Source organism: Hypanus sabinus, chromosome 2 (genome assembly GCF_030144855.1).
Source record: "Hypanus sabinus isolate sHypSab1 chromosome 2, sHypSab1.hap1, whole genome shotgun sequence".
Lineage (NCBI taxonomy): Eukaryota > Metazoa > Chordata > Chondrichthyes > Myliobatiformes > Dasyatidae > Hypanus > Hypanus sabinus.
The window spans coordinates 202,435,638-202,449,697 of record NC_082707.1 but is presented as its reverse complement, the minus strand read 5'-3'; positions in this window follow the sequence as shown (position 1 = coordinate 202,449,697).

The following is a 14,060-nucleotide window of genomic DNA, read 5'->3' as shown; positions in this document are numbered from 1 at the left end:
CTGACTGGTAGCATCACTGCCAAGTATGGAAACATCAATGCCCAGGGGCAGAAAAGTGGTGGTCACAGCTCAGTGGAAGTCTTCTCACCACTGACCACACTGGCATGGAGTGCGGCAACAAGAAAGCTGCATCCCATCAAAGACCCACACCTTCAAGGCTGGTCTCTCTTCTCTCTGCCAACATCAGGCAGGAGGTTCCGCACCACCAGGTTCATCCCCTCCAACCATCAAGCTCCTAAACCGCCATGGGTAACTTCACTCACCTCAACTCTAAATTTGAACGTTTTCAAGGACTCCACAACTCATATTCTCAGTATGGTTTATTTTTATATTTGCACAATTTGTCTTTTGCATATTGTTTTGTCAGCCTTTGCTCATTTATAGTTTTTTCCATAAGTTCTACTGCATTTCTTTGTTTTCTTCCAAATACCAACAAGAAAATAAATCTCAAAGTCATATATGGTAACATATACTTACTTAAAGTAAGTTAAACTTACTTTAATTTTGACTTTGAAAGGAAGGACAATCCGGAAAATCCAAGATACATTTGTAATTGTTATATGGTTATACTTAGCATGACGCTATTACAGCTCGGTGCATCAGGATTCAGACTTAAATCCAGGTGTTTGCTATATGCCGTCCTGGTGGGTTCTCACCAGAAGCTTTGATTTCTTCCCACATTCCAAAGACGTACAGGGTAGGTTAATGGATCATTGTAAATTGTCCCATGATTAATTTAGGACTAAATCAAGGCTGTCAGAGGTTGCGGATTGGGATGGCTCAAAAAGCCAGAAGGGACAACTCCACACTGTTTCCCCAAATAGATAAATGAAATCACTGATACAGTCTCGATTTCATTTAAGGAGATTTAGATAGTGTACTCTGTGGCAGGGCCTGGATCCGGTGTTTATGAAGACTCCAGAAGAAGCTGTCAGCTTCCTATGGTGAGACCTTCCTGTGCCAATAGCCTGACTGTCAATACCATTGCAAATTCCGGACTACAGTCCGGGACTGTAATAGGCCTAAGGCCCGATACAGAGTTGCTGAGGTAGTTTGAATACGAGTGATTTATCCTGTAACTATGGCTCCCATTTTGCTAACAGAACAAGATCAGCAATTGCTGGAACGAGTGTCACAACCAAGAGGAATGTGACTCTTTAATTCTAATTAATATTTGCATAAGGGTAATAACACAGTAATATTATCAGGTTAACATCACTCCAAGACAGTTCATTAGTGATATCATTGATTCTTTAATAAATGTAAATTTTCAGAGTGGTTTAATGTTTCTTTTTTATATAATATTTCAGTTCAAGCAAACTATGTGTCTTGTCTCTCTGGCCCAGTCTCCTCTCCTATCAGATTCCTTCTGCACCAGCCTTTGACCTTTCCCACCCAACTGCCTTCTGCTATCACCTTCCAGCTCGCCCCTTCCCTCTCCCCCACACATTTTTATTCGGGCATCTTCCCCCTTCCTTCTCAGTCCTGATGAAGGATCTTGGCCCGAAATGTCGACTGCTTATTCATTTCCATAGAGAGCCTGAACCCTTGAGTTCCTCCAGCATTTTGTGTGCGTTGCAAAGAATGTATCAATTGAAACAATTGAAGCAATTACTTTAAATTCACGAATGACCGGCATCTATTGATAGAATCAACATGCCCCTGAACTGAGTTCTTGCTTGGTTATTTAACCACATTGCACTGAGCCTGGAGTTATATATTTGCCCAACCAGAGTGTCAATGATTCACGGTCAACATTACTGATATAAGGATTTTCGTAATGAACAATCACATTTATTGAGTCAACTGAAGTGCAACAACAGTGAGATTGAAGCCTTTGCCCTAGGCCTTGAGGACTGCAGTGGAGTCACCAGGCTGCCATTCCTTAAATAGATGAAGAATCATAATTGTACTTTGTCATTTTTAAAGGTTCACATACAACACCAACCTGCTATTACCCTGGAAACCTGCAATACAAATGGAAACATCCCAAAGATGTTAATATTCACAGAGAAGGTAACAGCAGTGATAGAGCGAGAATAAGCGGAAAAAGTGTTTAACACCTCAGTGATTTTCCCGATCTGTAAAAGGTTAATAACTATCTCGCTTGGTGGCTGTGAGCCACTGACTTTTAATTGGCAGCTTTGAGCAAATTGTGCGACACAGACATGATAGTGCACTGGGGAGGCTTTTAGTCTTCTCCAATATTATGTTCTGTGCATATTTGACTCTGAACTACGAACACCTTAAGATTAATGATGCTCTAGGAATTCACTCATAAGGAGAGTGATAAGTTAGCACCGATATATCACTCATACTTCTAATATACCCCAGGGCTGTTGCATCACAGCTCTCAGATCTCCAACCTTTGGTAGATTTGCTGTTCCGCGTGATTAGGTATTTCCATTTATCGTGTTCACCACTTTAGGATAATGACAGATTGTGATTCTATATTGTACTCTCTCTGCAACTAAACTCTACAAGGCAATGCTATTAAGATGCAGAGCTATGTCAGACAAAAATGTTCTTTTGAAATGGAAGCACTGAACAGAACTGCAGGTTTAATTGTATGTTCTCTGTCTTTTTTTTTAGAAGGTTACTGGTGTCTACTTGATAATGTTCCCATCTTGTCTTAGGCCTCCGTTGATAGGGGTTGACCATTATTGCTGCATCCTAGCAGTCTACGTTATATGGAAGCCCGGGCAGTATGATATGGAGAACAAGCTGTTGTCTGTGCAGCAGGTGCCCTCTCTCCACACAGCTGATGAATCCAAAAGTAATGGCAGAGGCCAAAGCAGTTTGGCTTCAGCAGCATCGCAGGAGTTGCCAGTCAGCATTGAACTCAATATAGGACTGTGCTGGAGCCTCCAGGGCGGAATTTTCCCTTGGGGTTTACTAGAGAAGCCTTCCCCATGAGTGGGTGTAGCTGCAAGGCAGTGGAGGTTTGAGATCAGAGTTTTCCTTCTCCTAGATGAGCTGCCAACCACAGCTGATGAGCCGCATCTGTCCGAAGTGACTGGCTTTAAGGTGCTAGTAACCTGCCTTTACCCCTTCTGCTGTCAGTCAAAATGGTTCCGCCTGGCTTAGTGGCTAAGCCACATATGAAGGCCAGTAGCTGGACTTAGCTGTCAGAGGCCACTTGAGACACACGCCATTGGGAGCATTTAATAGGTAGTGAGTGCTTGTCCTCATTACCGTCCCCTGCTTAACAACCTTAAGGAAGCAATATTCCCATGATGTAGCATAATAAAATCCATATTCACAGCACGATGGAAGTGAAATTGAACTTCAATCTTCATGATACAGCACCAACAGGCTTTAGTTGTGACCACCATGCATTTTTGCTAAGGAACATTGGCTAAAGTAATTGAATAACTGCAGATTACAAACCAAATAAACATGTCTAATAAAGGTAGGACATTAGAATAACACAGTAATGTAGTGGTGAGCACAATGTTTTACAGTACCAGCATTATGAGTTCAATTCCCACTGCTGTCTGTAAAAAGTTTGCGAGTTCCTCCCATGACCATGTGGATATCTTTTGGTTGCTCCAGTTTCTTCCCACTGTTCAGAGGTGTAATGGTTGGTAGGTTAATTGGTTGTTGTAAATTGCCCCATGAATACGGCATGATTAAATTAAGGGTTGCTGGGCAGTGTGGCCGAAGGGCCGTAAAGTCCTATTCCGCACTATCTCAGTAAATACATGTACATAAATAAATAAATATACTATGAATGTGATGGCCCTAGATAGTATTGAGGAACAAATAAACCTTGGTGTACAGGCTGAAATATCCCCGAAGGTGGCAGTGTAGGTGAATGACATGGTAAAGAAGCCATTATGCTTTCATTAATCAGAACATAAAGCGTAAGATCAGAGAGATCTTGGTGAACTTTCATAAAAATTGCTCATTTTTAGGAAAAGGCTACAGAAAGTGTTGGATACAACCCAGTCCATCACAGGCAAAGCCCTCTCCAATGTATACGCTTCTTCTTCACTGTCTCAAGAAAGCAGCATCCATCATCAAAGATCCCACCATCCAGGTGGTGCCCAATTCTGACCAATACCATCGGGCAGAATGCACGGAAGACTTAGGTTCCAGACTGCCAGCTACAGGAATAATTATTACTATACAACCATCAGGCCCCTGAACTGGAGTAAATAACTTCATTCGCCACTATTCTGAATTAGTCATTTGTCAACCTTTCTATGTTGGTGTACAGTTCTCTCATAAAATCTATTGTATCTCTTTTTTTCCTGTAAATTCCTGTGAATATCCAGGTAGTATATGGAACATATATGCACTTTGATAATAAAATTACTTTGAACTTTGAATTTGAGGCTCTGTATTTGAAGGTAAAATTTCTCCATTGTATGATTACTTTTTAGGAGTCCTGTAAGTTTCAAAACTGTCAGCCTCATCAGAAATGAGTTATTGTTTGAAGTAGCAAGAGAGAGAAAGAGCAATATATTGCAGGGTAGGAGCCATTTGAAAACTGTAAGTCTCATTGGAGTGAGCAAATAAAAAAGAAGGCAGGTGTAAATGGAGTGACCATTGTTGGAGTAGGCCAGTGTTAGAGTGGTCCATCTTTGGTTCAATAGGTTACAACAAGCACATACGGGTGTCCTAAGCTTTAATTCTTGTTGCTATTTCAAACTTAATCATTGCATTTTATAATATGGGCATGTGCAAACTTGGATGAGGCAGCCAATGCTTCTTATAATTTTAGAATTGTTTATTGTTTATTTGTTAGAGTTCTAACTTAAGTATCATTCTAAATAACTCTGCTGTTGTATTAATTTTAGCATTGTGTTTTTAGTAATTAAATTACCAGTATGGCACACGAGTGAATCTGCGGATGCTAGAAATAAATGAAAACACAAAATGCTGGCAGAACTCAGCAGGCCAGACAGCATCTATGGGAGGAGGTAGTGATGATGTTTTGGGCTGAAACCCTTCATCAAATTACCAGTATGCTTTTTTTTCACTGAATGGAGTAGCACTGCAATCTTGTTGTCCTCAGCAAAGACAATAAAGCTCTAAGTTTCTAGTAAGTTTTCTTTCTCTTTCTTTGTCTATTAGTACATAGAATGGATCCAGAATTAGTGGGATGTTCTTTGTGTGAGATGTGGGAACTCTGGGAGATCTCCAGACTTCCTGATAACTGCATCTGCATGAAGTACGCTGAGCTGTAGCTCCTTACAGACCATGTTAAGGAACTGGAACTACAGCTCGATGACCTTCCACTGATATGGGAGAATGAGGAGGTGATAGATAGGAGGTACAGGGTGGTAATCACCCTTTAAGGTGCAGGAGGCAAGTACCTGGGTGACTGGCAGGAGAGAGAAAGGGAATTGAGAGCCAGCTAAGAGTACACCTGTGGCTGTTCCCCTCGGTAATGGATACCATTTAGGGGATGACATGGCAAGGAGAAGTCACAATGGGCAAGACTCTGGCACTGAGTGTGACTCTGTGGATCAGAAGGGAAGAAGTGCAAAGACGAGCGCAGTAGTGATACGGGATACCATAGTCAGAGGGGTAGACATGAGATTCTATGGATGTGAAAAAGACACCAGGATGATATTTTGCCTCCCAGGAGCTAAGGTCAGGACATCTTGATTCGGGTCCATTATTATAAGTAGGGAGGGTGACCACCCAGAATCAGATCTATCATAAGACCATAAGTTTAAGGAGCAGAATTAGGCAATTAGGTCCATCAAATCTGTCCTGCCATTTCATCATTACAGATCATATTTCCTCTTAGCCCCATTCTTCAGCCTTCTCCCTGTATTTGTTCATGGCCTGACCAAAGAAGAACTTGGCCTCTACAACTACCTGTGGTAGGTAATTCCACAGATTCACCACTCTCTGGTGAAAGAAATTCCTCTTTATCTCTGTTCTTGTGCTGTTGGCTTTCTATGTTCTAAAACAATGCCCTTATATGCAGAGGCTGTGTCGTTTGGCTTTAGATCCTCACACTATAGGAAACATCCACTCCACATTGACTTCAATTATTCACTATTTGATAAGTTTCAATTACGTCAACACTCATTCTATTGAATTTCAGTTAAAACAGGCCCAGAGCCATCAAATACTTTTCATATGACAAGCTGTTCAATTCAGAAATCATTTTCATGAACCTCCTTTGGAACTTTTCCAGCTTCGGTAAAATAAGGGGCTCGAAACTGCTCAAACTACTCCAGGTGAGGCCTCATCAGTATTTTATATAGATTCAACATTATATCCTTACTTTAATATTCTAGTCCTCTAGAAATTAATCCTAACGTCACATTTTCTTTCCTCAACACAGATTCGATAAGCAAATTTACCTGGAGGGAATACTACACAAGGATTTCCAAGTCCATTTACACCTCCTTTTTTAAATATTTTTCCCCCATTTAGAAAATAGTCTACCCTTTTAGTTCTGCTACCAAGGTGCATGATCATCCACTTCACAACACTGTATTCCATCTGCCTTTTCTTTCACCATTATCCTATTCTGTCTAAATTTTTCTGTCATCTCTCTACTTCCTCAAGGCTGTCTGCCCCTCCCCCTATCTTTGTATCATCTGGAAACTTTCCAACAAAATATTCAATTCCATCATCCAAGTCATTGGCATATAACATGAAAAGAAGCAGTCCCAACGATGACCCTTGTAGAAAGCCACAAGTCACCGGCAGCCAACCAGAAAGGGCTCCAATTATTTCCACTCTTTCCTTTCTGCCAATCAGCCACTGCCTTATGCATGCTAGAGTAATCCCTGTAATACCACGGGCTCGTAGCTTGTTAAGCAGCCTAATGTGCGGCACCTTGTCAAAGTCTTTTTGAGAATCTAAGTACAGAACATCAACCAATTCTCCTTTGTCTATCCTACTTGTTATTTCTTCAAAGAATTTCAAAAGATTTGTCAGGCATTTTTTTTTCTGTTGAGGAAACTATGCTGACTACAGCCTATTTTATCATGTGCCTCCAAGTACTACATCCTTAACAATCGACTCCAACATCTTCCCAACCACTGAAGTCAGACTAACTAGCCAATAATTTCCTTTTTTCTGCCTCTTTGCCTTCTTGAAGGGTGGAGTGACAGTTGCAATTTTCTGTTGCACTGTAACCATTCCATAATCTAGTGATTCTTGAAATTTCTTTACAAATGCCTCCAGTCTTTTCAGCCACCTCATTCAGAACCCCAAGCTGTAAACCATGTAGTCCACATGACTTATCTACCTTCATGATTTTCATTTTCCAAGAACTTTCTCCCTTTGTGACTCCTGACACCTAGAGCAGCCACATTATTGTTAGTCTTGCACAGTGAAGGCCGATGCAAAATACTTATTTGGTGCCTTCCACGTTGCCTTCAGAAATTCCAGCCATTGCTGCTCTGCCATCATCCCTGCCACTGTTCTGTTCCATTCAATTCTGACCAACTCTTCTCTCGTAGAATCTAGAATTCCATTTACTCCACTATGATACTGATCCATCTCACTTTGCCTTCTCCTCAAACTTCAATGAGAATTCAATCATATGATGATCACTTCCCATAAGGGTTCTTTTGCCTTAAACTCTCTAAACAATTGCAGTTCATTGCACAACTCTCAATCCAGAATAGTTGATTCCCTAGTGGGCTCAGCCATGAGCTGATCTAAACAGCCATCTCGTTGGCATTCTAGAAATTCCTCTTCTTGGGATCCAACACCAACCTAATTTTCCCAATCTACCTACATTGAAATCACCCATGAATATTGTAACATTGCTCTTTTGTTATAGTAGTAAAGATGTGTAATTTGTAGACCACATCTTTACTACTATTTGGAGGTCTGTATACAACTCCTAACAGGGTCTTTTTATCTTTGCATTTTGTTAGCACTATCCACAATGTTTCAATACCTTCCGCCCCTATGTCACCTTTTACTAATGACTTGATTTCAGTTTTTCCTGAGTGAGCAACACCACCCCCTTTGCCTTTCTGCCTGTCCTTTTGATATAATGATATAATATTCTTGGACACTAAGCTACTATAATCCTCTTTCAGCCACGATTCAGTAATGCCTACAACATCATACATGCCAGCTTGTGCTGCAAGTTACATAGAAACATTGAAAACCTACAGCACTCTACAGAACCTTCAGCCCACAATGCTGTGCCAAACATGTACTTACTTTAGAAATTACCTAGTGTTACCCATAGCCCTCTATTTTTTCTAAGCTCCATATACCTATCCAAGAGTCTCTTAAGAGGCCCTATTGTATCCGCCTCCACCACTGTCGCTGGCAGCCCATTCCACACACTCACCACTTCCAAGCACCTTAAAATTGTGTCCTCTCACGTTAGCCAAGTTCATCCACCTTTTTCTGTATACTGTGAGCATTCAAATATAACACCTTCAGTCCTGTAATCATACTTTTCGATTTTGTCCACCATTTACATTGCAACTCATCCTCTTGACTGCAATTTTTCCCTATCATCATCTTCTCCTTGTTTAGTGTCTCACTACACATTGCCTTTGTTTTTAAACCATTACCTCATCTTCAGCACCAATACTCAGTTGCAATCCTTTGTCAAATTAGTTTAAGCCCTCATGAACAACTCTAGCCAACCTGCCCACAAGGATATTGGGCCCCCTTAGGTTCAGGTGTAACCAGTTCCTTTTGTAGAAGTCATAACTTCCCTAGAAGAGATCCCAATGATAGAGAAATCTGAACCCTGCCTCCGGCACCAGTTCTTCAGCCATACATTCACCTGCCAAATCATCCTATTCTTACCCTCACTGGCATTCAGTACAGGCAGCAATCCAGAGATCACTACCCTGGAGGTCTTATTTTTCAGCTTTCTACCTAGCTCTCTAAAATATCTTTTCAGGACCTCCTCACCTATGTCATTGACACCAATATGTACCATGACTTCTGGCTGCTCACTCTTATCTTTGACAGTGCCATAGTCCCAATTTGAGACATCACTGAACGGGGCACCAGGGAGGCAACTTACCATCCGGGTGTCTCTATCGTGCCCATAGAATTTCACCTCTGTTCCTCTGTCTATGGAATCTCAGATCAACATGGTGGTTCTCTTCACCATTTTGCTTTACTAAGCCACAGGACCAGACTCAGTGCTGGAGACCTAGATTCTCCCTCAATAGTATCTAAGGTTGTATACTTATTATTGAGGAGAATTGCCACAGGTGTACTTCACAGTAGTTGTTAATTTCTCTCCTTGCTCTGTCAGTCACCCATTTACCTGTCTCCTACAATTTAGGGGTGATTTATCTCCCCGTACCTTCTAGCTGTTACCTTCTCATTATCCCTTATGAGTCAAAGTTCATCAAGCTGCAGTTCCAGTTCCTTAATACATTCTCTCAGGAGTTGTCAATGAGAGCACCTGTTGCAGATGTGTTTATCTGGGAGACTGGAGATATCCCAGACCCCCTACATCCTAAACAGAGTGTAAAATACTGCCACTGGAGCCATTATCACTAAACTGCTAATAGATGAGGAATGAATAAATAATAACCAAGAAAGAGTAACCTCCCTGATCCAAGCCTGATGAGCCAAAGCCACTGGCCCACTCCAAATGAATGGCCGCTCAAAGAACAATCACTCTGCTTGCACTTGAGTTATTTTTATTGGCTCTTTCTAATCGTTGCCTCTTATTGATTGGTCTCTCCTTAACTTAGAGAAGCTGTCATGAAGCTATGGCTTTTACATCTTGATTGCAGTTTTGATTGAAAGGTATCTCTTTTTACATCCCTGACATTGATTCTCTGACTCAGAGAAAGCTGTTGCAAAGCTCTGTCTTTTAAATCTTGAATTCTGACCTGACTGAAAGGCTGCTCCTCAACTCAGAAACTGCCACAAAGCTCTGCCTTTTAAACCTTGATGAAGTGCATGCATTATGTAGTGATCCTGTAAGGAAGGAAGGGCAGTCAGATGATAGGGTAAAATTGCAGTCAGAGGGTTAAAGTGTAACATGGAGGCAATATCAAAACCTGTGTTGAGTATAGGACTGATGGTGTTATATTTGAATGCATGCAGTATTGGAAATAAGATAGATGATCTTGCATCACAATTACAGATTGGCAGGTACAAAGCCATGGGCATCACTGAGTCATAGCTGAAAGAAGATCATAGTTTAACATCCAAGGACAGACCTTAAATCGAAAGAACAAGCAGGAAGGCAGAAAGGGTGGGGTTGCTCTGTTGTTAAAAATTTATAACAAATCCTTAAAAAGAGGTGACCTAGGTTCAGAAGACGTACAAACCTTGTTGATAGAATAAGAAGCCCCTGATGGGAGTTATAAACAGGCCTCCAAATAGTAGCTAGGATTTGGGATAGAAATTACAAAGGGAGATTGAAAAGGCATTTAAAAAGGACACTGGGGGAAAGCCAATTCTGGATTAGGTGTTGTCTAATGAAACAGATTTGATTAGGAATTTGACCGTAAAAGAACCCTTAGGTGGCTGTGATCATAATGTGATAGAATTCATAGAGTTTGGAAAGTAGAAGATAAAGTCAGATGTGTCAGTATTACAATGGTGTAAAGGGAATTATAGAGGCTTGAGAAAGGAACTGGCCAAAGTAGAATGGAAGGACACACTGGAGGGGTTCGAGTTTCCAGGACCAGCACATCCTAAAGGAGAAGATATATACTAAAGATAGGATGATACAACCGTGGCTGATGAGGCAAGTCAATGACAGTATGAAAGGAAGAGAAATGGCATATAATAGAGCAAAAATTAGTGGGAAGTTAGAGGAATAGGAAGCTTTTATAGAATAACAGAAGGCAACTAAAAACATAAAGAGAGAAAAGATGAAATATGACGGTAAGTTCTAAAGAGGATTCTGTTACGTCCGTAGCCCCCTTCTTTGTGAGAATCGCAAGATCACTTGTTGGGTTGGGAAAAGAGATGTGCAGGCTGGCTCGTTTCTCTGGCGATGTAAAGCTACGGGACATGGCCATTGTCTCTTGGAGACAGATTTGTGGATTAAGATGCTCTGCTACGTGAATGCCCTCGGGCAAAGTGGGCTGGTTGAGGGAGAGATTGCATCACCCCCAACCTGATTGACATCTACTACCCTGCAAGTCAGAATAAAAGAGGGGCTGTAGGAACAACCCCTCAGAATCACCAGAAGAAATGTTAAGCGACCACGTAACAGCAGGAAGTCATCTGAAGGAAGTCACGTGCGTTCGATTCCGTGGCTGGAATCGGTGGCTGGAACCACGAAAACAGCTTTTAGCTAACAACGGGGAAGCCCGCTCCCCTGACTCAACGGATTGGCATCTTAAAAGACCTGGGGCAAGTTTAAACCGCATCACTTTTAAACCCAACCACGCTGCAGCTTGAATGAACTGATAGTGACTTATCTTTCCATCAGACAATACAGTAACCCCTAGACAACGATAGAGTTATTTCTTATCGGTTATTATTATACCCGAGCTTAGATTTAGTATTGACGACGTATATTATCTGTATGTTTGTATTAATCTTCTTTTTGTGCCCTTTATCAATAAATACTTTTAAAAATAGTACCATCAGACTTCAAAGGACCTCTCTATCTTTGCTGGTAAGTTATCCAGTTACGGGAATTCGTAACAATACCAATTTTTTTCAAATATGTAAAGAGTAAAGAAGAAGTAAGAGTGGACAAACAGTCATTTTGGGCTAATATTTGTCAGCAGAACTTAATGCCCTCCATAGAATTTGCTGAGTTTCTCCAGCAGTTTGGCTGTGTTGTTCAAGATTTTGAGCATCTGCAAAACTTCTTATCATAGAGTCATATTGGTACAGAACATTGCAGTACAGAAAGAGAGCCTCTAGTCGATCTAGTCCATGCCAAACTATTAATCTGCCTATTACCATTGACTTGGAGCTGGATCATAGCTCTCCATACCCCTCCCATCCATACCCCTATCCAAATTTCTCTTAAATGTTGAAATCCAACTTGCATCCACCACTTGTGCTGCCTACTCCTACCACACTCTCAGCACCCTCTGATGAAGCAATTCCACCTCCTGTTCCCCTTAAATATTTCACTTTTCACTCTTAACCCATGACCTCTAGTTCTAGTCTCGCCCAATGTCAATGGAAAAAAGCCTGCTTGCAATTAACCAATCGATACCTCTGATAATTTTGTATATCTCTCAAATTTCCCCTCAATCTCTTACACTCTAGTGAATGAAGTCCTAAAGTTGAGTTTATGATTTATAATAATTTTGACATTTTGCAAACATGTAACCTTCAAACAAATAGAATCTGCGAGCTATAAGACAAAACATTGAAACAAAATTCACTATGGAGAAAACAAAATAAATTTGAAGCAGTTGGCCATAATTCTTCAAAACTGCCTAGTTTCACATTGAGTTTCAAGAATGTAAGTGTTCCTCAACAGGAGTTTTAAATTTGTATAGTTCAGTGGCCATCGTTCTTCAGCTCTTAGTGAAGAAAATTGTCAATATCTTGTTCCAATTAGAATTGTTATTATTGGGCAAACCAAATTATGGCTATGATGTTAGGGTTCAGCAATCCGAATAAGGATTCCAGATGTCCCACAGCAAAATAAGATGCCATTATTTTACAAATGAGTTCCAGGAACAAAGCACTATTAATTCCATTGGCAACAGTTAAAAGAAACTCCTATATTAGACAGGGTGTATTATACAAAAGAATGTCTTAATAAATGTGATTGCAATTTACCAACTCAGCTCCACCTGCATCTCAAATAAGCTCAATATTTCATATTTGCTTTGCTTTGTGGACTGGAGTATGCCACAAAATCACTTTAGAACTTTCGGGTCTCTTTCTGCCACTCTCTTAAATTTAAACAATCTCACTCAAAAGACTATTGGCAAAATCAACTATTTTGAACTGTTTTCCTAAACTGTAGAATTCAATACCTTAAAGTATAAGGATTGTAGACTCATTTGACCTTTTAAATACCAGCTCAATACCCACTATTTAACCTTGCTTTTTACTAACAACTTTTATTTTCATGTTTGCACTTTATCCCATTGTAAAATACTTTGAAACTACATGGTCTGTATGGAAAGTGCTCCATAAAAAGTTGTTGTTGTTGCAATTTTAATTTTTCTCAACTTAAGTTGGTAAAACCTGAGGTACAGGCATAGCCAAGCACACTCATTTCTCAATTGCTAGGAACTTTCAGACTATTCTAATGATGCTTAGTATTGTGGTTGTGTGGAGATTTGCATAATTATTCCTGTGTAGGCATAATGCTGAGAAGTGTGAGGTTCTACATTTTGGCAGGAATAATCCAAATAGAACATACAGGGTAAATGGTAGGGCATTGAGGAATGCAGAGGAACAGAGAGATCTAGGAATAACAGTGCATAGTTCCCTGAAGGTGGAGTCTCATGTAGATAGGGTGGTGAAGAAGGCTTTTGGAACGCTGGCCTTTATAAATCAAATCATTGAGTACAGAAGTTGGAATGTAATGCTAAAGTTGTACAAGGCATTGGTAAGGCCAAATTTGGAATATTGTGTGCAGTTCTGGTCACCGAATTATAGGAAAGATATCAATAAATTAGAGAGTGCAGAGATGATTTACTAGGATGTTACCTGGGTTTCAGCAATTAAGTTACAGAGAAAGGTTGAACAAGTTAGGTCTCTATTCATTGGAGCGTAGAAGGTTGAGTGGGGATTTAATCGAGGTATTTAAAATTTTGAGAGGGATAGATAGAGTTGACGTGAATAGGCTGTTTCCATTGACAGTAGGGGAGATTCAAACGAGAGAACATGATTTGAGAGTTAGGGGGCAGAAGTTTAAGGGAAACACGAGGGGGTATTTCTTTACTCAGAGAGTGATAGCTGTGTGGAATGAGCTTCCTGTAGAAGTAGTAGAGGTCAGTTCAGTTGTGTCATTTAAGGTAAAATTGGATAGGTATATGGACAGGAAAGGAGTGGAGGGTTATGGGCTGAGTGCGGGTAGGTGGGACTAGGTGAGATTAAGAGTTCGGCACGGACTAGGAGGGCCGAGATGGCCTGTTCCCGTGCTGTGATTGTTATATGGTTATATGGTTATATAGTTGTTTAATACTATTGTGCAGTGA